We start from the raw sequence: 26,086 nt of genomic DNA, 5'->3' as shown, positions 1-26,086 counted from the left end.
ACCGGCCAGGTGCAGTGGCTCATGCCTGTAATCTCAGCACTTTGGAAGGTCTAGGCGGCCGGATCACAAGGTCAGGAGTTTGAGACCAGCCAGGCCAACACAGTGAAACTCCGTCTCTACTAAAAACACAAAACTTAGCCAGGCATGGTAGTGCGTGCCTATAATTTCAGCTACTCAGGAGGCTGAGGCAGGAGAATCGCTTGAACCCAGGAGGCAGAGGTTGCAGTGAGCCGAGATTGCACCACTGCATTCCAGCCTGGGTGGCAGAGCAAGACTCCGTCAAATGAATGAATGTAAAAACCACTGGGAGGGAATACAGTGAATTGACAAATAAAGAGTGGTTACATCCAGGGAAAATAGTACGGTGAAAGGGCATTTTATTTTTCTTGACACAAGGTCTAGCTCTGTTGCCCAGGCTGGAGTGCAGTGGCGTGATAACGGCTCACTGCAGCCCGGACCTCCCTATACCCAATCATCCTCTACCTCAGACTCTCTAGCAGCTGAGACTACAGGTATACACCACCAATGTGTGTGTGTGTGTGTGTGTGTGGTTTTATTGGTAGAGATAGAGTTTTGCCATGTTGCCCAAGCTGGTGTCTAACTCCTGGGCTCAAGCAGTCCCTCCCATCTTGGCCTCCCAATGTGCTAGGATTACAGGCATTAGCCACCTTGCCTGGCTGGCATTTCACTTTTACTCTGTAAATTTTTGTATAGTTTCTTTTTTAAATAACAAGAAAGAACTGATATATTATTTGTGTAATTAAAAAAGAAAAAGAGCAATTATAATTATAAAACTCCATTGCCATTGTGTAATTGACCTTCATTATTATTGTTAGTCATCTGACAGTGAGCCTGTCTACCAGTGACTCAGAATCATTTTGAAAGCTTTCAAAAAATACTAATGCCTTGGTCCTACTCTAGACCAATTAAACCAGAATCTTTGAGGATGATGCCCTAAGCATCAGTACTTTTTAAAGTTTCCCAGGAGATGGTGATGTGCAGCTACTTGAGAACTACAGCTATTAACAAACTCAAGTGTCGCACTGACAATATTTCCCACTATATGGAATGTGGTTCAAAAGAGAATAAATCTCTCAAAACAGTTTTCAACAGGTTACTCACTCATGCCTCAGAAAGGAAGAGGGGAGGGATGGAAGGAGGGAAGGAGGAAGGGAAAGAGAAGGAAATAAGGGAGTAAGCAAGGGAGGGAAGAAGTGTGTGTATATATCTCTTATTTCCTTATTGAGAATGGATCCTTGAAATTTCTGGTTGTGATGGCAGAAAAGCTCCTCAACCTTTTACCATCACTGATCCCTGGAAGGCACACACTGCAAAAACCTACTGAGTTTAACTTCAGATATGGTTTCTCTGTTCAATTTATAATTTATCAATCAAGAACAGGTTCAATGTATACTTGTGTCATCAAAATGGATGATAACTTACAGCTTTTTTTTTTTTTTGAGACAGGGTCTTGCTCTGTTACCCAGGCTGGACTACAGTGGCATAATCAGGGCTCAGCATCCCTCAGTAGCTGGGACGACAGGTGTGTGCCAACATGCTTGGCTAATTTTTTTTTTTTAATTTTTTGTAGAGACGGGCTGTCACTTTGTTACCCAGTCTGGTCTTGAACTCCTGGGCTCAAGTAATCCTCCCACCTTGGTTCTCCAAAGTGCTGGGATTAGAGGCGTGGGCCACTGCACCCAGCAAATTTACAGCTCCTTAATCAATAGCTACTTTCCCTAAATTTCACCATCATTACCAATTAACAATTACTGATTTCCCATAATAACTCTTTTAATTCTCCATCTTCTATTGCCTACATCTAAAATAATTTTGAACAGCATATAAATTTGTTTAGTATGGACATGCTCTTGCAAACGTTTCTCTCCATGGCCAAATTCTGTTTTTTTGTTTGTTTTGTTTTGCTTTTTGAGACAGGGTCTCACTCTGTTGCCCAGGCTGGAGTGCAATGGCACAATCTTGGCTCACTGCAACCTCCACCTCCCAGGTTCAAATGATTCTCATGCCTCAGCTTCCTGTGTAGCTGGGATTATAGGTGTGCACCACCACACCCAGCTAATTTTTTGTATTTTTAGTAGAGTCAGGGTTTCACTATGTTGGCCAGGCTGGTCTCAAACTCCTGGCCTCAAGTGATCTGCCTGCCTCGGCCTCCCAAAGTGCTGGGATTACAGGTGTGAGCCACTGCATTCGGCCTCTGTTGGCATTTAAATAGAAAATTACTTTCTTGTCAGTATAAATATAATAAGATCTCTGCTTTTTATAAAAATGATTAAGTATGTTATTTTTCAAAACCCTAATATCTAAACTACATTGTGCTTAAAATAATGCCATTAATAAGATAACTACTGCTCACTGTTTTCCATACCTAAAGAAAAGGAAGTCCATAAAAGATAGTATTTAAACCTATTTAATCAGACCACCCTATGGGTAGGTGCTCAGTATCATCAAATAAAAAGCAAAATTCAGTTAGTATAATTGCCATTTGGTTCTTTCTGTTGCATAATAAATCGTGTGTGTTTGGAAGGCTCTGTATTGTCCAGTACTATTCAGCGTAACAAGCAGGGATCAGCCTGTGGTCTCATGGAACCAAAGTAAATTCAAACTCTGAACTGCTGGCAGTGGAAATGAATACTCTATGTCTCCCCTAAAGCTCAGTGTTCAGACCAACTTAACTAATTTTTAAAAAAATTTATCAACTACTGTTCTAACCTCTTTTATCATCTGATTATATGATGAGAAATTAACTAGACACATTGTCTGCTAGTGGATTCAACTGCTTATAATATTCATTTAATCATTTTCATAGAATCAAATGAAAACCAAATGGACAAAAAAATTGAAGAATATCTACTATGTGCACAACTTTGTATTAGATGCCAATGAAAGGTATGTGAATAGTTAGCTGGATGGTTAAGATTTACACATTTTATCTCATTTAATATCTTCTCCTGACTGGTTTTTGGATTGTCATAGGTTTATTAGCTTTTGGACACTTTCTCTGATTAATGCCATCAACTATCTCATAACATCAGTGAAAATGCACCAAAGTATACTGAAAACCAGCTAAAATACAGTAATAGCTCTATTCACAAACCTTTTATCATCTTATAAAAACAAGAAGGTAAGAGGAAAAATGCGGGGAATGGGTATGTAATGAATGGTGGTGCAGGTCACTGAGAAATGGGGATGAAATGTAGCAGTTTTAAAAGCAAACAAGACATGGAAGGGGAGAGAAATCACTGGAGGCATGGGGGCAAAGGGGAGCATTTTTCATATAAGGGCACTTCAATCAGGCATAGCTATAAACCAGACATTTTTATATATCATTCCATTATGTTTAAAAGTACTTTGTAGATTCTGTGTCAAATCAATGGAACAATATTCATTTGATGAAAGTTTTCTACTTTGTACTGTAACTTGAGAAGGAGCATAATAATGAATTCTAGGTCATAAGTTTAAACTTTATTTCAAATATAAATGTTATCTCTCTCTTACATGATAAACAACATCTCAGACAGATAATCTGTTCTAATGGAAAAGTTTAAAAAAAGAGAGAGAGAGAGAAAGATGTACTCAAACACAGATAACTTCATGCTTTCCAATTTCCTGGGAGTAAAAGCAGTTTGTTATGAAATAGGACCCAGTCTCACATGCAGTGGGTACTCGGCCAGTGCTGCTTTCAGAACCCAAGACAACTAAGAAGGAGTGTCCAGTTCAGGAGTAACACACACACATATACACAAATAAATAAAAGCCACATGCATTTTTGCTGTTGTAGTGTTTTAACTATCCTAACTGCAGGTTTACATTCATCCTTGTTGGAAGCAAGATAGTTTATTGACTCTATTTGGTCTTACTGACCTTTGAGTTAAAGTGTTTTAAAAGGTTAGTACTACTATCAATTATGAAAGGAAGGGAAGATGTTCAATATTTAACTTATCTTGAAATGGTTAAAATTAGGTGCTTGCTTAGATGGAAGAATCAGATTATAATATGCAGTCTGGAAATGTTTGTTCACTTATTAGAGCAGCCTTGCCGAAAACTTAAAACCATCAGGGCTGCTTGCTTTTTTCACCAGACTATTTCAAATTCACAGTGTCAGAGGTGTGACATCTGCTGTAAATAAGCATCAGCTCAGCCTGAAGAAATACAATTCCACTAGAGCTTTGTGTCAACTCTTATAAATATTTTTTTCTTCTCATTGCATGATTTCTTTTAGGCTTTTGTTCTGCAGCCAGCCTTCTTTTTATCTATTAATATAACATTATTTTGTAAGTCATTCTAAAGTCATATCTTTCATATATATATATATATATATATATATATATATATATATATATATGTAAAATGTCTTACTATTAGGACATTTGACCAGAGCACAAGAAATTTTAAAAGAAGAATTCCATCATGATTACCTGATAAGTGAGGCAATAATTTGTTATCTAGAGAAGTAGATGTAAATGTCCAAACAATACATAAAAGAATTTTAACACCATATTAAAAATACCTTAGGTATACAAAATAAGGACTATAAAATAGTGACTAGCTCACATTTTATCACATACACTTCTTCATTAAAACACAGAAGGAAGAGAGAACATGAGAAATTCCAAAGGAAAGAAAGACGTATAGAAGTCAAGAATCAATTTTGGTGGCATGACTGATGTACTGTACATACAAGATTAGATAACAGCTTCAAATTTATACTGGTTGTTTGCAAGCCAGGGGCAAAAGGGCGCTAGATTAAAAGATGTTACCCTAGTTTTAGCAAAGTAAATATCTTCTGGGTTATTCAAAGCTTTGAAGTTACCTATGACTGGGTTACCTTTGATGCAACTAATAATGCTGGTAGAATCTGAGTTTTTACGAAGACAGAATGTTAAAACACCTCTCTATTGGTGTATGGCTGACTGACTACTGAATTACTAGCACTTACTACTAACTACTAGCACTTCCTACTTACTAACTATTATTTTTTGAGACAGGGTCTTGCTGTGTCACCCAGACTGGAGTGCAATGGCACCATCACAGCTCACTACAGCCTAGAGCTCCTGGGCTCAAGCAATCCTCTTGCCTCAGCCTCCCAAGTACCTGGGACTACAGGTGTGTGCCACCATGCCTTGGCTAATTTTTGTATTTTTAGTGGAGACGAGGTCTCACTATGTTGCCTAGGCTGGTCTCGAACTTCTAGGCTCGGCTCAAGTGATCCACCTACCTTGGCCTCCCAAAGTGCTGGGATTACAGGTGTGAGCCAGAATACCCCCAGCCCCCTGCATTATTATTACATTATTGAATTAGTAAGAAATATTAATCATCTTTCCATTTTGACAATGTTTATATGAATAGCATTAAAAGCATTTATAGAGGGCCAGTGGTCTTAGAACACAGTGCCTGATATGATTTAACCAAAATGTGTTCTCAGTACAAATTCATGTGCAAGAGCCAAAAGAAGACTGTCCCAAGCCATCACCTGTCTTGACAGCTACACAGCAATCAGAAGGAATTAAAACCATTTTGCTCAAGTCAGAAAGGAAAGGCTTCTAATGATCGATAAGTTTGGTCTCCCATTCCAGCACTAGCTACCGCTGAGGAAAATGATGAAGTATAAATGAGAAGTAAATGACCTCTGTCCATTTCTCCCTCTGGCCCAACTGGTCTTCCAGTGACAGACTATATATTGCCTTTTGCCAAGAATCAGCAGTTCTTCAACTGTTCACCATGTACGTAAGTAAAAACTGAACAAGGAAAATTGCTACCATGTTCAGATAACCTCTGTAAACTGTGATATTATCTTCTCTTGTGTAGGTCTTACTTTAAAAATTAGAGCTCAAGATAAAGTCTTGTATGGTGTTCTTGGCCTCATGGCTACTTCCTTTCCTCCTCCTTGCTGATTGAGGGTGCCCTTCATGTCATAATCTTTTTATGACTAAAGCCTGATGGTCAAGCTGCTAAGACATCCCTACAGATCTTTTCTCTGATCACTGATCCCTTAAGGGATCTTGTCTTCCTATTTGAACATTTCGAGGCTGTGACCCTGTGAATACACAGCCACTGGTGGAGGTAAAATCTGAAGGTAAGTATGGGAAGAGCCGTTGAATCCCTGGAGAATCCCCAGATAGAACCAGATTGTTTATACAAGTCCAAATACTCTTAATAACTTCTAATCATTAGGGCTAGATTCTACATGTTAAGAGATTTATTTGCACATATTCTGTAAGCCAAAAAAATCGCTTTATTATGAGTACAGTTCCTTAAGTATTTGAATGATGAGTTTTCATCTCCTTTGGTCACCCTCTAGATTTGGCTGGAGGAACTTTCCATGAAGAACTTGGCTTATTCTCTTAGTGGAACAAGAGAAACAAAGACACTAAATATTTTTTTCTAGATTTTTCTTTAAAAAGTATTGAATGATACCCTGACTGGTGTGGTAAAAGGAGGTAAATTTGTTTGGGCAATACTTGAGCTTTTTATTCAAAAAATATATTTATTTCAGAAAATAAACATTTAAAAATACAATAGCTACAAATGGCAGTGCTATTTACCACTCTGAATGTAAAGTTCTCTTTATGTGTTTGACATGTAATTTGAATGAATGCAATATATGTGCGGGGGAAAGCTGTGCTTCAGTGGAAAACATCTGGAACCCAGCTTCTGGATTATCTGATTCTGATTCTAAGAGGGTTATTTTATAGCTCTTTCCATGACTGATAACTGATAGAAATACAACATCATTTTTCTTTACAGAGGGGCAAATTCTATCCTGGAAAGTGGAGAGTCAACTGATTTCCCTTCCCCACTGTGGGAAAAGCCAGTTTTGGCTTCATTTGCATATTCATGTCAATATACCTGATCTACAAATATGTCTATTCTTTGATTCTCCTTTGAACAAGTTACAACATTTGGTTCTCTCACTTAACTGTGTTCAATAAATTCTTTAACACTTATTCTTCTGATATTTGCATAAAAATCATAATGCTGCCTTTTTTGAAAATTATCCTTTAACATACAGTAAATATGCACCACAGAGCCACTACATAAGATGCAAGAAACATTTATAAGCACTTTTAGGCACAGAGACTTCTATTTCACCAACTAGCTTTAACACTGAATTATTGGGCCCAATTTTAGTTTTTTTGTTTCTTCTCAGTGCTTTTGTTTTTCCTATATCTTGAAACATTTTGATCTTTCATAGTATTGGGACTTATTTCCAACTACACTAAAAGATAAAATAATTATAATATAATAATTATAACTATTATATTTAATAAGACGTATTGAAAAATAGAATTCTGAAAAAAAAAAATTTTAAGACTGAGTCTCACTATGTTGCCCAGGCTGGACTGCAGGGGTTATTCATAGGCATGACTGTAGCACAGTGCAGCCTCAAACACCTGGCCTCAAATGATTCTTTCAAGTAGACATGTGCCACTGTGCCCAGCAATGATGATAAAATAGAGAAATCATCGCTGTTTTATTATCCTTTACTTTACCTTTTTTTTTTTCCCCCCCCGAGATGGAGTCTTGCTATGTTGCCCAGGCTGGAGTGCAGTGGCGCAATCTCGGCTCACTGCAACCTCAGCCTCCCGGGTTCAAGCAATTCTTGTGCCTCAGCCTCTCGAGTAGCTGGGACTACAGGCATGCGCCACCATGCCCAGCTAATTTTTGTATTTTTAGTAGAGATGGGTTTTTACCATGTTGGCCAGGCTGGTCTTGAACTCCTGACCTCAAGTGATCCGCCCTTCTCGGCCTTGCTTAAAGTATTGCCTGATCTTCCAAGAATGTACCAAAGACATTGGGACAGTGTTTTTTATAATCTTTTTCTTTTTAACCTTACATTGAACACAGCTGAGAATTCAGAAATTTTCATTTCTGTCCATAATGGCAGAGAGAAGATGAATAAGAGCATAAATACAAAAAGATATCTAGCAGTACTCTAGACTCTAATTATAATGATGTAATTGTATAAACTAAATCTCAGAGTATGAGCCTTTATATAAGACAAATAAATAAATATTCACTGAATCAATGAGTAAACAATATTATTTCTAAGGACAAAAAGGAAATTTGTTACCCAGTTAGTCATTCTACAGGATGTCATCATGCAACATTTTTGGACAAAAAGTTTTACTAAAAGAACACGTGACAGTATTTTACCTTTTATGAGGTTTGTACTAAGAAATTTACATAAGAAACCATACATAAGAAATATGGCTCATAAGTGGACAAATGCTTAAGGCACTGACTGAAAGGAAATAACATAGAAATGAAAAAAATCAATTGAATTGATCATTCTAATCAATGTCTAAAAATGAAAATGTTTTGTCATAGGCTAAAGAAAATGACCACCTTCTAACAAAATTACGAGCCCTGAAAACTTTCAAAAGTATTTCATTTTGAGGATGTAAATGCAAGAACCACCAAGAACAATAAGCTGGAACCTCTTAGAAATGTATTTGAAAACTGAATCAGTATTTCCAAAATAGGTATGTTCCAGGATCATTCATGCAGAATTACTTGCATTCAACGGAAATCACCCATTATGAAAATTAGTATCTTCATACCAGAAACACATGCAAGAAACATTTGAGTTTGTTAAATTCTTGCTAATTTCCAATGCAGTTTTTAAAGCAGGCTTTGATTTATATATTTCTAAATTATTTGTAATATCACTTAAAAATATATTTTAAAACAGTTCATTGGGGTCAAATGGTAACTGTTGCTGACGACTGTTCTTCCTGGTATAGCAATGGCTAATAAAATGTAGATTTTGTTAAATGCTGAAAGATAGAAAGTGTTATGTCTTTTCCAAAAATGACATAATCAAAAACAAAACAAAACAGAACAATGACACAATCACAATTACTGAGAGCGAGAGGGATGACTTTGTAAAGGAGTTGGCCTGGCTGCAACATAGTACTTAAAAGTTATTTTAAAATGAGTAAGGTTTAGGCTGACTCTGAGAGCCCTGTCTCAGAGTCAGCCCTGCTCCGCAAGGAGCAGTACCATTTAAGAAAATATTCCGTCTAAAATAAATAAATACATTAGAATAAAAATAAAAATGAGTAAGGTTTAAATAGATGCAGAGATGGGAAAGAAAATATGCCAGGCAAATAAATGGCCTGAGTATAACACCGAAGTAGAAAAGTAGAGGACATGTTTAGGAAGGCAAGTTGGCTGGCTTGGAAAAGAAAATGGAAACGAAGACTACTGAGCAGAATATTAAATATATTTTACAATGTAATATTTTTAAAACTTTCATCTTACAGTAGAAAAAAAAAACCCTAAGTTTCAAAGTTTAAGTACACATTGTTCATGACCTCAAATCTAATAAAAAAGGGAATCCAGGATTTCAGCCTGTAACTCAGATGGTGGTCCATGATAAAACCACCTAATCTCTCTGGGTTTCCTCATCTATAAGTAAGCTTCATACTTCAAGAATTCATTTTTGAAGATGAGCATAATTTCCACTTACTTCATTTGGTTGCTGTTGGTCTTAAATGAGATACATATTTTAAAATGTTTTGTTAATTATAAAGCTCCATATATAAATGGTAGGTGAAATTTCTCCACTAGTGTTAAGACAATTCATGGTAGATGAATTGAAGCCCTCATGAACTGGGGGGTGGGGGTCGGGGGAGCGAGAGCAAAAATAAATAGCAGAAGAAGCTTAAAATATTTTTCTCTTCACAAGAATGCTAAAGAGATCAAACTAAATAGCCCAATAATGATACAATATATATATCTTATGAATGCTCTATAATTAATTTCTATTTTCCATTCCTTTTATACTGGAATTTTCTTGACCATCTCCTACTGTTCCATTTTGATTAAATATTAGTAAATTAATTTGCTTTGTTGCAGATGCCATGCATTTCTTCCTGTATGTAGTTCACTGTCTAAATATTTAATATTTTTCTGCTTCACCCCTTGGAGTCCCTAAAAATCAAATTGCAGGGTAACTTAGTTCATATAAATTCTATCAGAAAATTTGCAGATAAAGGAAATGATAAAGTAGACTATCTTTGTGTAGTACAGTTTTAAGTACTGGGAATTTGCTGACTATTCCTATATTCTAGGGACTGTTCTTTCATCTGGTTTTCAGAATATTAAAGTGGTTTTCTTTCTACCTTACTGATATAATTTTCCTATCTTGTTCTCAGTACCTTTCTAGAGTCACCAAGATCTATACTTATATTTGTCTACCAACTCCCTTTTGAAAAATTAATCAACTTCCTATATACAAACTACTTTCTTTACTCTGAGCACTCACAAATTATTCCCACTTTTATGTTTTCTTGTAATCTCAAACTCAACTCATCTCTTCAAGGTCATTTTGACCCAACCCTAGTTTCCAAATCTCTTCCAATAAATTCTACATTTATCATTGCATTCACAGTGTTTACTGGTATAATACCTGGTTGGCTCAAAGAAATGGAAAAAGCACTATTGAAAAAGTCACTATATTTTGGGCTTTAAAACATCATGCTTACTGGAAGTCAACTCTCCTAAACCCATGAAGTCATCTCAGCTTCCTGTCTATTTGGGAGTAGATTCCTGATCTCTGGCCTTCATGCCATGTCACAGATCGGTCACTGTAACTGATACTCCAGGTGCATCTATCAGTCTGCTCATACCACTCAGTCACCAACCACTGTGACCCTATTTATATTACTGTGGATAATATAAATGAAACAAACAAACAAAAAATTAATTATAGGTCAAGCACAGTGGCTCACTCTTATAATCTCAACAACTTTGGGAGGCAGAGGTGGGCAGATCGCTTGAGCCCAGTAGGTTGAGGCTGCAGTGAGCCATGATCACACCACTGCACTCCAGCCTGGGCAAAAAGGCGAGACCCTATCTCAACAAAGAAACAAACAAACAAAAAAATGAATTAGCAAATCAGTCACCTTCACCTTGTATTATTAAAAAACAGAGTAAAAGGCTGGGCACGGTGGCTCACGCCTGTAATCCCAGCACTTTGGGAGGCCAAGGCAGGCGGATCACCTGAGGTTGGGAGTTCAAGACCAGCCTGACCAACATGGAGAAGCCCTGTCTCTACTAAAAATACAAAATTAGCCAGCCATGGTGGTGCATGTCTGTAATCTCAGCTACTCGGGAGGCTGAGGCAGGAGAATCGCTTGAACCTGGGAGGCGGAGGTTGTGGTGAGTTGAGATTGCACCATTGCACTCCAGCCTGGGCAACAAGAGCCAAACTCCATCTTAAAAAAAAAAAAAATACAGTAACATGAGAATAAAGAAAATGAAAAGGGAAAATATTGTAAGATGCTGGAATGTAAGGATGAAAAAAGAATATTTAGTACTAAAGGGCAGCATCATTAAAGTGGAAGAAATGCAAAATGACTAGTGTCAAATGCAATAAAAACATGAATTCCTATTTGCCATACTTTTTGGGCCAAATAGTATTGTCATACATTTTAGTAATATTTCAGAGTAACGGGCACCCACTGAGCTATAATGTAACTCTATGGCAGAAGCTTCATCTTCTGGGCAAAACTACTGCACAGTTCAATTTCCCTTTATCTAATCAATTTTTTGTCAAATCTTACTAAGCTTCACTTACCACTATAATGATTTTTCAATAAAATAGTAATGGAAAAACTACAAGTTAACCACATGTGGATGTGCATCTCTAGAGACACAGCGAGTCTGAAACTTGAAGAGATGCTAAGGTTGAAGTCACAGACTTGGGAGACATCACTGAAAGAACAGACAGTAGCTAAAGCTCAGAGGTCACCTAGCAAAATGTGAAGAGTGAAACAAGAACTGCAGCCAAAGCTTTCAGGAAATCCACTATTTAATAACTTTCAGGTGGAGGAACCAGTTAGGCTTTCTAAGAAGGAACAGCCAGAAAAGTAGAAGGAAGACAAGAAAAGAGATACTTCTCCCTAGTTTAAAAAAAAAAAAAACATATATATATACACACACACACACAACATACAGTTTCGCATTCAAGAAAGGGGCTAATAGATCAAACAAGATGAGGTATTAAAATAGACTGCTGGATTTAGCAAGTAGGAGATAGTAAGAGGCCACAGATAGAACATAAAACAAATACAAAAGAATTAAGGAACTAAAATTAAACCATAGCGCCAGTATCAAACTTCCTCAAAGTCTGACAAGCATATCTTAGGAAACAGATCTTCCTAGGGGACTCATTTCCTCAGAAAAGCAGCCCTTTCCAAAGCCATGTACTATATATTCTTTTGAAAATCACCAGAGTCCAATAGAAAAACAGACAATGGACATGAACAGGCAATTCACAAAAAGGGAAAGAAAAATGGCACAAATACCTTTAAAATACCCACAGGAGCAAAAGTGCAAATTTTAAAAAGCAACAACCATACATTAAAATGACATTATATATAACATAATTACATTACATACAAAAATACACTTCATTTCCTTCAAAGTAGCATATAAAATATTCTGAACAACCATACCACTGAAAAACAACTAAAAATGCTGGAAAAAATATTCTAAAGCATCCTTTGAACTGCTTTGCTGATGGCACTGAAAAGTCAGTGATGCTTAGAAGCCAAAAACAAAGTGAAAGCAGAAAACTAGGGAGGTAAGTGGAGCACTGAAATAGCCTCTCATTCTGGAGACATCTACAGAACACTAGCAACAATCTGAAGCTTTCATCTTGTAAACTGGATGATGCAGCAGAGGAGTTAGAAAACAAAGCCTAAGATCTGTCCAGAATTAGGAGTCTAACAGGAGATCCTGTCCCACAGAAAGCTGGAAACCCTGCCCAAAATTATACTCAGAATGTAAAGATCAATGAAAAGTAGTTACCTCAAAGAAGGGAAAAGGCAAGATAACTTTTCTGCTCCCAACTATGTGGTGGGAGGAAGAGAAAACGATCTCCCCCTTGAGAACTGATATCACAAGCCAGATGCTATATGGTGTTGCAGCTCATGTGGGGCTACAACTCAAGCTGAGAATTTCTTTTTAAATGGTTCCCAGTTAGTACAAGTACCTCTAGGAACATGATAAAATAAACACATACCCTCCTCAGAGAAAATGCACCGTCAAGCCAGGAGTCAAAAAATTCCTGTAGACCAAAGTTCAAGAAATATGAATTTCTGGTTAAAAAAATCATAAAAGACAAAATAATTAAATAAATAAGGGACCATGAGCTGCATACAGCCAGTAGAATTAGATCCAAAACGTTCAGATATTGAATTGCTCAGATTCAGACTATAAAATAAGTATGTTTTAACTTGTTTAAAGCAACACTTCTTAACACTACTAGGTCAATATTTCCTTTTTATACTAAGTATTTTTGTAATGCCCCTATTCTTATACTGAAATAAACTTAAAGTAATCTCTATATACATATAATTTAAACTATCTATATTCCTTAACCATAATATATAGAAAAAAGTAATTTATAGTAAACTAATACATACTTCAATTTTAAAATATAGTGGTAAAACTACACAATAATACAATAAAATATCAATGCTTGTACTTGTCTATGATAAATAAATTGGCTTTACGCCATTCCATACAAGTAAAAGAAAATGAAAGAAGAGGTACACGGGGATACTAAGATAAAAATTATACTGAGTAATATACATATGCAGAAAGAGGAAGAAAAATCACCTTGATTGAAGCAGCATAACACATCAAGGCAAATTAAACACTCAACACTGCAAAAATGAGAAATACAACACTCTTCAAATGAGCTGCATGTTAGGTATAAGTGTAGAAGCCAAATAATTTCCTATGCTGTCAGATGGCAGATGATAGTGATGATGTGTAGCAGAAAACATGCCACATATATTTTAATTCAACCTCATGCTGAGACATAAATTCAGTGTCACGTATATAAAAAGACCTTAGAGACCAGATCCTTTAATAGGTGATGGGGAATAGCTGATGGATTGGAAAACAAAAACTAATACAAGAGGTTATAAAGAAATTATCTCTGGAAATGGTACCACAGTTAGGCTGTAAAACAACATGCAACCCCAAAATAAATTTCTACATGTAATTTTTATAGTATAGATATTTTATCTCTGCATTACAAAAAAAGTTATGAATACTGTATATAGGTTCAGTGGGCTTCTGAATATGATAGACTTATTAGACTTACTCTTCTGTGGTCTACAGCTATAACAATGGGAAAGATATAAGACGCAACTGTTTATTGTCACTGGATAGGACAATAAGTAGTAAAAAACTGTAGCGCTTGATAGAAGGGAAACACTCAAAGTAAGCCCAGATGTTTGCCCCAGCTTTCTGCCTGGGTAGACTTTTGGGACTAAGGGGCAAGAAGACAATGAAACACAAGCACAGCAGGATCTCAGTGAGCCATAAAGGCATAAATTTCAGCTCAGAGTTTCTAAAGCAGTTGGAATTCTTGGGACAGGATACTGGAGAGAAGAGATCTGTGCAAATCCTGTACCTTTCCCTCCTTATTCGTAATTAAGGGCCAGGCTGCATGTGTGCAGCACAGGTTGAGACCCTTCAAAACACAGCAGCAGACTTTGTTGTTTGGCAGAGAGATAAGCAAAAATATCCAAGGCCACAAAATGCTGGGAGATACTGGAGTTATGGCCTGGCCAGAAGTCAAGAAACCACAATGGATTTCAAATCGAGAAACACAGGCATTTCACTTGAGATCCTTAGGAATAAGGATCATACTCTATGTACCCTAGGACTGCATCCTAGGACTAAGCAAAACATGAAAATAGATCTACCATAATCTAAAATAAAAACAAAATTGGCAAAAGCAAAAACTGTCTACCAGAACAAAAGTCAACATCTTGTAGAGAAAACAAATGACCCGGACTCCCTACAATCTATCAGCCCAATATTCTACATACAATAAAAAAATTACTACGCATGAAAAGAAGCAGGAAAAAGTGACCCATATTTAAGGAAAAAAGTAGTCAAGATCTTAAAAAGACCCAAATGTTGGAAATAGCAGGAAATAACTCAAAATCGCTATCATAAATATGTTCAACAACTTAAAAGAAAAGATGGACATAATGAATGAACAAATGAGGAATAGTGGTAGAAAAAAATAAAAACAGAGGCTGGGCACAGTGGCTCATGCTTGTAATCCCAGCACCTTGGGAGGCCAAGGTGGAAGGACTGCTTGAGCCCAGGAGTTCAGACCAGCCTGGGCAACATGGCAAAATCCAGTCTCTACCCAAAAAAAAAAAAAAAAAAAAAAAAGCCAGGCATGGTGGCGTGCACATACTCAGGAGGCTGAGATGGGAGGACTGCTTGAACCTGGGAGGTTGAGGCTGCAGTGAGCCATGATCATGCCACTGCACTCCGGCCTGGGCTGGAAGGAAGACCCTGTCTGAAGGACGGAGGGAAGGAAGAAAGACAGACTATTAAAACAACAACAACAACCAGGAATATTAGAACTGAAAACTACAATATCTAAAATGAAAATATTCATGGATTGAATAACAGTAACTTAGAAACTGAAGAAAAATTTAGCGAACTTAAAAAGCAGATTATAAGGAAATAGCACAAACTGAATCAAAGAAAATAAAGAAATATGAATATAATAAATATGAAGATATTTTTGCTTATCTCTCTGCCAGACAACAAAGCCTGCTGCTGTGCTTTGAAGGGCCTCAACCTGTGCACATGCAACCTGGCCCTTAATCAAGACTAAGGAGGGAGAGGTACAGGAGTTCTCCTTTGCACAGATCTCTTCTCTCCAGTATCCTGTCCCATGAATTCCAACTGCTTTAGAAACCCTGAGTTCAATTTTACAGTTCTAAATATGAATCTATTAATATTTTACAGTTCTTTATTTTCTTTTTAAGATTCTGTTATTCATAGTGACACGAGGGACAATATGAAATGGTCTGATATATACATATATGTAATTAGAATCTCAGATGAAGAAGAGAGAACGAAGCAGAATAAAAAACACACGAAGAAATGATGGCCAAAAATTTCCCCAGTTTTATGGAAAACATTGTGGATCAACAAATCCAAAAAGCTCAGAGAACCCGAAACACAATAAATACAAATAAATCCCCCAAAATCCCACACTTTGGTGCATCATAATTCAGCTACTTAAAGCCCAAATAAAGGAATAAGAAAAAAGATACATTTTACACTATGGAACAAATAAATGAATTATATATAACATCCTCTCAGAAATAATGAAGACCAGTTGACAAGTAGTTTTAAAAAAAACCCTTTCAATTGAGAATTCTAAATCTATTAAAAATACCTTTTAAAAATTAGGTCAAAATAAAGATATCTGAGTGAATTTTTGGCCAGCAGCAAGAAGCAATGCTAAAAAAAAAAAAAAAAGTTGTTCAGGTTCAAGAAAAATGTAACCACATGGAAACTCACTGGCTTGCACCCCGGGTGTGTGTTTCCCCCATGGGGGGCACCCCAAAGTGGCAAGAAGTCCCCTGGGGCACGGGGACAGGACAAAAGGTGATGAATGTCCCTCCATTCCTCAGAGTTCCTAGGACTAAGTTGATTGCTTTCCAGGTTTCAGGTTGTCACTCTCCCACTCCCTCCACAGAATTAGTCAGTCCCATTCCGGTAACTATAATTTCACCTTTATTTTCATTATCCCCTAATGTCTCCAAGACATTTTGTCCATAAGAGCAAGGTGAAATGGGGATAAAGATAGATCTACAGAAAGTAATAAATAAAACTAGAAATGAGAGATGTGTACAGGAAACACTATTTAAAGCAAAAGTAATAACACTGAATTGTGGGACTTATAAATTACGTCAAAATAAAAAATGTATGACATAATAGCACAGAGAATGACACCAGGGTGGTGGTGAATGGAATTAAATTTTGGTAGCATTGTTACATTTTATAGCAAATGAAACAGTATTAACCAAAAAGATGGCAGAAAACAAATACAAACAAAACCAAATGAGAAAAACAGAAAACTGAGAGCAAAATGGCAGACCTGCATCTAACCATATCAATAATTACATTAAGTACAAATGGTCTCAAATCCCAATTAAAAGGCGAGATCATCAGGTTTGATTTTAAAAAACACACACTAATTACATCTTGACTGCAGGAGACATATTTTAAATATAAGTCACAGATATGTTGAAATTAAAAGGAAACAAACAAACAGTAGGCTGGGTGCAGTGTCTCACGCCTGTAATCCCAGTACTTTGGGAGGCCGAGGCAGGTGGATCACCTGAGATCAGGTGTTTGAGACCAGTGTGGCCAACACGGTGAAACCCTGTCTCTACTAAAAATACAGAAATTAGCTGGGCGTGGTGGCAGGTGCCTGTAATCCCAGCCTGTAATCCTGAATATGGCAGGCTGAGGCAGGAGAATTACTTGAACCCGGGAGGCTGAGGTTGCAGTGAGCTGAGATTGTGCCATTGCACTCCAGCCTGGGCTACAAGAGTGAAACACCATCTCAAAATACACACACACACACACACACACACACACACACACATGCACCCACACACACACCATACAAACAACCATAAAAAAGTTGGTGTGGCTATATCACTGTCAGACAAAGGATACTTCAAAGTAATAGATATTACAAGGGAGGTGGGACATTTCATAAACATAAAGGGTCAATTCATCAGGAAGACATAATATGCCCAATATGAAAGCAACGAATCTGCTGTTAATGTGGTTTCAAAGCACATGAAGCAAACAATGTTAGCACTCAAAGAAGAAATAGAGAAATCCACAATCAGTTGAAATTTAACATTCCTTTCCAGTAACAAGTAAGTTTATGAGCACGTGCACACACACACGCGCACACACACACACACACCCCATAAGACATAGATTTGGGCTACACTATCGACCACCATTATCTAATTAACACTATAGAACCATGCACTCAACATCTTCTGAATATTCATTCTTTTCAGGTGCACATGAGCCACTGTCTAGGATAGAACCTATCTTGGGACAAAAAAAGTCAATAAATTTCACAAAGTGGAAATCTTACAGAATATGTTTTCTGACCACAACAGAATTAAGTTAGAAATAAATAAGACATATAGAAATTCCAAAATATTAATAATACAATATATTTTTAAATAACACTTAGATCAAAGAAGAAATCACAAGGAAAATAAAAATGAAAAAATAAATTAAGATTTGTGAAATGCAGCTAAAGCAGTGTTTAGAGGAAAATTTAAAACTTTATCTGTTTATGTTAGAAAAGAAGGTTTAAAAATCAATGGTCTAAGTTTTTACCTAAAGAAGCCACAAAAAGAGAAAAATAAACCAAAAGTAAATAAAGTAAATTAAGTAATTAAGAGCAGAAACCAATGAAATAGAAAACAATATAAAAAAATTAACAAAGCCAAAAATTGGCTAGAAAGGATTTTTAAAAAATGAATAAACTCCTAGTTAGAATGATCAAGAAACAAGAGAGAAGAAATCAATACCCATTATCAGCAATGAAAAAAGGGAATATTGGTATGTATCTTGTAGTCATTAAGAGGACATAAAGGAATATAATAAACAATTTTATGCCAAAGCATTCCACAGCTTACATAAAAAGGACTCATTCCTTAAAGAAACAAAACATAAGAAAATTGATCTTCAATGAAGCAGTATTGGAAAGCAGGGCCTAATAGGAAGTATTTGGGTCATGGGGGCACTGTCCTTATGAATGGATTAATGTTATTATCCTGGAAATGGGCTCATTATTACAGGAATGGGTTCCTTGTAAAAGGACAAGTTTGGTATCCTTTCCTCCCTTTGCTCTCCCACCATGACACATCAAGAGGGCACTTGCCAGATGCCTGCCCCTTGATCTTGGACTTCCCAGCCTACAAAACTGTGGGCCAATAAAAATTTTTTTCATCATAAATTACCTAATCGGTGGTATTCTTTCATAGTAGCACAAAATAGACTAAGACACCATCTCACCAAGAATAAAATCAAACTTCATAAACCATGGTCTACATGACCCTGCCAATTTCTCAGCCCTAATCTTGGACCTCTCTTCTCATCAATCAATTCACTCAGTCATACTTGCTGGCCTGCCACTCCTCAAACATGCTCAATTCATTAATGCCTTGGAATCTTTGCACAGGTTTTCCTTTTGAATAAAAATCACTTCCCCCAGATCTTTACAAGGCTTGTTCCCTTACGTCATTCATGTCTCTGCTCAGATGTCATCTCTTCAGGCATTTCCTGATTACTTAATCTAAAACAGTCCAACTATTACTCTGTCCCCTTACACTGCTATAATTTTCTTCACAGCATTTATCACTACCTGACGTCACATTATATACATTTATTAATAAGTCTGTTTTTGCTTATTTGCCTCACATTCTAAAATCTGTGCTCCAGGAAGTCAAGACCCTGGTATGTTCCATTCTCTGCTCCATGTTCAGTGCCTAGAACAGTACCTGGTCCATGGCAGGTACTCAACAAAAATTGGTAAAATGAAAGAATTTACAGATGAGAAACTGAGATAGAGGGAAAGATAACTGCACAGGATTACAACTACTTCAATAAATATTTACTAAGTAGTTACTTTGTACCCATGACACAATAGTAAATAAGGCAGATCAGATCCTTGTTCTCATGGAGATTACACTTAAAAGAACTCAGAGTATAGGTCTTTCTATTGCAGATTTATTTGAAACTTAAAAAAAAAAAAATCCCTGGAGAAGGAAAGAATGTAGTATACAACATTCCTCAGCAATTCAATTACAACCAGTTGTCGTGGCTCTTTCTTTTTCTTTCTTTTTTTTTTTTCAGACGGAGTCTCGCTCTGTCGCCCAGGCTGGAGTGCAATGGCGCGATCTCAGCTCACTGCAACCTCCACCTCCCAGGTTCAAGTGACTCTCCTGCCTCATCCTCCTGAGTAGCTGGGATTACAGGTGCACGCCACCACGCCTGGCTAATTTTTGTATTTTTAGTAGAGATAGGGTTTCACCATGTTGGCCAGGCTGGTCTCAATCTCCTGACCTCATGATCCACCCGACGCGGCCTCCCAAAGTGCTGGGATTACAGGCATGAGCCACTGTGCCCAGCCCACAGCTTTTTCTTTTACTCATTATTAACTACATTTTTTTCTTTTAGACATATTTACTTATTAGTCTACATGAATCCTATATACCATTTCTTTTCTTTCTTTTGTTTTTTAATCTAAGGTCTTGCTTCATTGTCTAGGCTGGTCTCAAACTCCTGGTCTCAAGCGATCCTCCCACCTTAGCTTCCCAAAGTGCTGGGATTACAGCCATGAGCCACCACTCCTAGCCCTATATATGTTTTAAAGCATCATTTGTAAAACACAGTCTTACATATTTTATATCTTGTCTTGAACTTCCTAATAAAACCAAGTACCAAAATCAACATTTCTCAGAGATTTTGGTGATCTCTGTCTAAAAGAAAAAAAAATTTTAAGAAAATTTATGAGGCCATTGTCCTGATAATACAAAAATATACAGTGATGTAAAACATTATAAAATAACAAAGGGAAGCCCATCAGACTAACAGCAGATCTATCGGCAGAAACTCTACAAGCCAGAAGAGAGTGGGGGCCAATGTTCAACATTCTTAAAGAAAAGAAATTTCAACCCAGAATTTCATATCCAGCCAAACTAAGCTTCATAAGTGAAGGAGAAATAAAATACTTTACAGACAAGCAAATGCTGAGAGATTTTGTCACCACCAGGCCTGCCCTGAAAGAGCTCCTGAAGGAAGCACTAAACATGGAAAGGAACAACCAGTACCAGCCACTGAAAAACATGCCAAATTGTAAAGACCATTCATGCTAGGAAGAAACTGCATCAACTAACGAGCAAAATAACCAGCTAACATCATAATGACAGGATCAAATTCACACATAACGATATTAACCTTAAATGTAAATGGGCTAAATGCTCCAATTAAAAGACACAGACTGGCAAATTGGATAAAAAGTCAAGACCCATCAGTGTGCTGTATTCAGGAAACTCATCCCACGTGCAGAGACACACATAGGCTCAAAATAAAGGGAAGGAGGAAGATCTACCAACCAAATGGAAAACACAAAAAGGCAGGGGTTGCAATCCTGTCTCTGATAAAACAGACTTTAAACCAACAAAGATCAAAAGAGACAAAGAAGGCCATTACATAATGGTAAAGGGATCAATTCAACAAGAAGAGCTAACTATCCTAAATATATACGCACCCAATACAGGAGCACCCAGATTCATAAAGCAAGTCCTTAGAGACCTACAAAGAGACCTAGACTCCCACACAATAATAATGGGAGACTTTAACACCCCACTGTCAACATTAGACAGATCAACGAGACAGAAAGTTAACAAGGATATCCAGGAATTGAACTCAGCTCTGGACCAAGCGGACCTAATAGACATCTACAGAACTCTCCACCCCAAATCAACAGAATATACATTCTTCTCAGCACCACATCACGCTTATTCCAAAATTGACCACACACTTGGAAGTAAAGCACTCCTCAGCAAATGTAAAAGAACAGAAATTATAACAAACTATCTCTCAGACCACAGTGCAATCCAACTAGAACTCAGGATTAACAAACTCATTCAAAACCGCTCAACTACATGGAAACTGAATAACCTGCTCCTGAACGACTACTGGGTACATAACGAAATGAAGGCAGAAATAAAGATGTTCTTTGAAACCAATGAGAACAAAGACACGACAAACCAGAATCTCTGGGACATATTTAAAGCAGTGTGTAGAGGGAAATTTATAGCACTAAATGCCCACAAGAGAAAGCAGGAAAGATCTAAAATTGACACTCTAACATCACAAAAGAACTAGAGAAGCAAGAGCAAACAGATTCAAAAGCTAGCAGAAGGCAAGAAATAACTAAGATCAGAGCAGAACTGAAGGAAATAGAGACACAAAAAACCCTTCAAAACATCAATGAATCCAGGAGCTTGTTTTTTGAAAAGACCAACAAAATTGATAGACTGCAAGCAAGACTAATAAAGAAGAAAAGAGAGAAGAATCAAATAGACGCAATAAAAAATGATACAGGGGATATCACCACCGATCTCACAGAAATACAAACTACCATCAGAGAAGACTATAAACACCTCTTTGCAAATAAACTAGAAAATCTAGAAGAAATGGATAAATTCCTCGACACATACACCTTCCCAAGACTAAACCAGCAAGAAGTTGAATCCCTGAATAGACCGATAACAGGATCTGAGATTGAGGCAATAATTAATAGCCCACCAACCAAAAAAAGTCCAGGAGCAGATGGATTCACAGCTGAATTCTACCAGAGGTACAAGGAGGAGCTGGTACCATTCCTTCTGAAACTATTCCAATCAATAGAAAAAGAGGGAATCCTCCCTAACTCATTTTATGAGGCCGGCATCATCCTGATACCAAAGCCTGACAGAGACACAACAAAAAGAGAATTTTAGACCAATATGCCTGATGAACATCGATGCAAAAATCCTCAATAAAATACTGGCAAACCAAATCCAACAGCACATCAAAAACCTTATTCACCATGATCAAATGGGCTTCATCCCTGGGATGCAAGGCTGGTTCAACATATGCAAATCAATAAACGTAATCCAGCATATAAACAGAACCAAAGACAAAAACCACATGATTATCTCAATAGATGCAGAAAAGGCCTTTGACGAAATTCAACAGCCCTTCATGCTAAAAACTATCAATAAATTAGGTATTGATGGGATGTATCTCAAAATAATAAGAGCTATTTATGACAAACCCACAGCCAATATCATACTGCATGGGCAAAAACTGGAAGCATTCCCTTTGAAAACTGGCACAAGACAGGGATGCCCTCTCTCACCACTCTTATTCAACACAGTGTTGGAAGTTCTGGCCAAGGCAATCAGGCAGGAGAAAGAAATAAAGGGTATTCAATTAGGAAAAGAGGAAGTCAAATTGTCCCTGTTTGCAGATGACATGATTGTATATTTAGAAAACCCCATCGTCTCAGCCCAAAATCTCCTTAAGCCGATAAGCAACTTTGGCAAAGTCTCAGGATACAAAATCAATGGGCAAAAATCACAAGCATTCTTATACACCAATAACAGACAAACAGAGAGCCAAATCATGAGTGAACTCCCATTCACAATTGCTTCAAAGAGAATAAAATACCTAGGAATACAACTAACAAGGGATGTGAAGGACCTCTTCAAGGAGAACTACAAACCACTGCTCAGCGAAATAAAAGAGGACACAAACAAATGGAAGAACATTCCATGCTCATGGATAGGAAGAATCAATATCGTGAAAATGGCCATACTGCCCAAGGTAATTTATAGATTCAATGCCATCCCCATCAAGCTACCAATGACTTTCTTCACAGAATTGGAAAAAACTACTTTAAAGTTCATATGGAACCAAAAAAGGGCCCTCATTGCCAAGACAATCCTAAGCCAAAAGAACAAAGCTGGAGGCATCATGCTGCCTGACTTCAAACTATACTACAAGGCTATAGTAATCAAAACAGCATGCTACTGGTACCAAAACAGAGATATAGACCAATGGAACAGAACAGAGCACTCAGAAATAATACCACACATCTACAACCATCTGATCTTTGACAAACCTGACAAAAACAAGAAATGGGGAAAGGATTCCCTATTTAATAAATGGTGCTGGGAAAACTGGCTAGCCATATGCAGAAAGCTGAAACTGGATCCCTTCCTTACACCTTATACAAAAATTAATTCAAGATGAATTAAAGACTTAAATGTTAGACCTAAAACCATAAAAACCCTAGAAGAAAACCTAGGCAATACCATTCAGGACATAGGCATGGGCAAGGACTTCATGTCTAAAACACCAAATGCAATGGCAACAAAAGCCAACATTGACAAATGGGATCTAATTAAACTAAAGAGCTTCTGCACAGCAAAACAAACTACCATCAGAGTGAACAGGCAACCTACGGAATGGGAGAAAATGTTTGCAATCTACTCGTCTGACAAAGGGCTAATATCCAGAATCTACAAAGAACTCAAACAAATTTACAAGAAAAAAACAAACAACCCCACCAACAAGTGGGTGAAGGAGATCAACAGACACTTCTCAAAAGAAGACATTTATGCAGCCAAAAGACACATGAAAAAACGCTCATCATCACTGGCCATCAGAGAAATGCAAATCAAAACCACAATGAGATACCATCTCACACCAGTCAGAATGGTGATCATTAAAAAGTCAGGAAACCACAGGTGCTGGAGAGGATGTGGAGAAATAGGAACACTTTTACACTGTTGGTGGGACTGTAAACTAGTTCAACCATTGTGGAAGTCAGTGTGGCGATTCCTCAGGGATCTAGAACTAGAAATACCATTTGACCCAGCGATCCCATTACTGGGTATATACCCAAAGGATTATAAATCATGCTGCTATAAAGACACATGCATATGTATGTTTACCGTGGCACTATTCACAATAGCAAAGACTTGGAACCAACCCGAATGTCCATCAATGATAGACTGGATTAAGAAAATGTGGCACATATACACCATGAAATACTATGCAGCTATAAAAAAGGATGAGTTCATGTCCTTTGTAGGGACATGGATGAAGCTGGAAACCATCATTCTCAGCAAACTATCGCAAGGACAAAAAACCAAACGCTGCATGTTCTCACTCATAGGTGGGAATTGAACAATGAGAACACTTGGACACAAGAAGGGGAACATCACACACTGGGGCCTGTCATGGGGTGGAGGGAGGGGGGAGGGATAGCATTAGGAGATATACCTAATGTAAATGTCGAGTTAATGGATGCAGCACACCAACATGGCGCATGTATACATATGTAACAAACCTGCACGTTGTGCACATGTACCCTAGAACTTAAAGTATAATAATAAAAAAAGAAATTAAAAAATTGTAAAACCATTTAGTATTAGTTACAATTACTAACTATAAAAATATCATATGAAAAAATAGAAAACCATACAGAGATGAAAGAAGATGGGTTTCAGATTTTCAAAAAGGTGTTATTAGATAGCACATTACATACTGATCACTTGGAGAGTCATGGTAAAGTTCACAGTTCTGAGTTCTGGCAAGGTTTTGCTCAGCATCCTACCAACTGGACTTTGAAAAGCAGCCTAACCATGCACTACAGCACAACCAGACTTCCTTCCTAAGGCAAAAAATGAGTAATTGGTTTAGCATTGTCTAAGTGTGTACAGATATGATTAACTCTTTTAATGTGAAGTGAGTGGGTGCTTGCTTTGCCAGCACATATACTAAAATTGGAACAATACAGAGAAGATTAGTATGGCCCCTATACAAGAATGACATACAGGGCCAAGTATGGTGGCTTACACCTATTATCCCAGCAGTTTGGGAGACTGAGGTGGGTGGATCACTTGAGGTCAGGAGTTCGACACCAGCCTGGTCAACATGGTGAAACCCCGTCTTTACTAAAAATACAAAAATTAGCTGGGCATGGTGGCGCATGTCTTTATCCCAGCTACTTGGGAGGCTGAGGCAGGAGAATTGCTTGAACCCGGGAGGCAGAGGTTGCAGTAAGCCAATATCTTGACCCTGCACTCCAGTCTGGGTGACAAGAGTGAGACTCCATCTCAAAAAAAAAAAAAAAAAAAAAAAAAAACAGAATGACATACAAATTTATGAAGTATTCCATATTAAATAATAATAGTTATTATTATTAAATATAAGTGAGTGGATTTAGGAATACTCAGGATTTAAACAGGCTTACCTATATAAGATATACATAGAATAAAAAATAGTGCCTTCAGGTATTTCTGAAACTTTTCTCAATCTATGATGTGATTATTTACCTGCTTCTTCTATTACTGCTCCTAACAGTTTAACATTAGACTATTCACAGCACATATACTTGTAGCTATAAATGTTATATGCAATTTTTTTTTAAGAGATAGGGTCACACTATATTGCCTGAGCTGGTCTCGAACTCCTGGGCTGAAGTGATCCTCCCATCTCAGCTTGCCAAGTAGCTGAGATTACATGTGCAAGCCATTGTACTTGATCCAAAAATTCCAATGACTAGAAATACAACTTTAAAATGTTACCATTAAGATCATTTCCATTGGGTAGAACGTGC

The 26,086-nt window shown here is 37.3% G+C and overlaps 1 protein-coding gene and 1 non-coding gene across 5 annotated transcripts in view; one reads left to right on the top strand and one right to left on the bottom strand.

The window, feature by feature from the left end:
• Nucleotides 1-26,086, bottom strand: part of LIN28B (lin-28 homolog B) — a 142,327-nt gene that overhangs the window by 12,150 nt on the left and 104,091 nt on the right. The gene's annotated exons all lie outside the window — the stretch shown is intronic.
• Nucleotides 25,221-25,327, top strand: LOC112209599 (U6 spliceosomal RNA). The gene has a single exon (XR_002944433.1). It is a non-coding gene; the product is annotated as a U6 spliceosomal RNA (small nuclear RNA).

This window comes from Pan troglodytes, chromosome 5, assembly GCF_028858775.2.
Source record: "Pan troglodytes isolate AG18354 chromosome 5, NHGRI_mPanTro3-v2.0_pri, whole genome shotgun sequence".
Classification (NCBI taxonomy): Eukaryota; Metazoa; Chordata; class Mammalia; order Primates; family Hominidae; genus Pan; species Pan troglodytes.
This window is presented reverse-complemented; position numbering and strand designations above follow the sequence as displayed.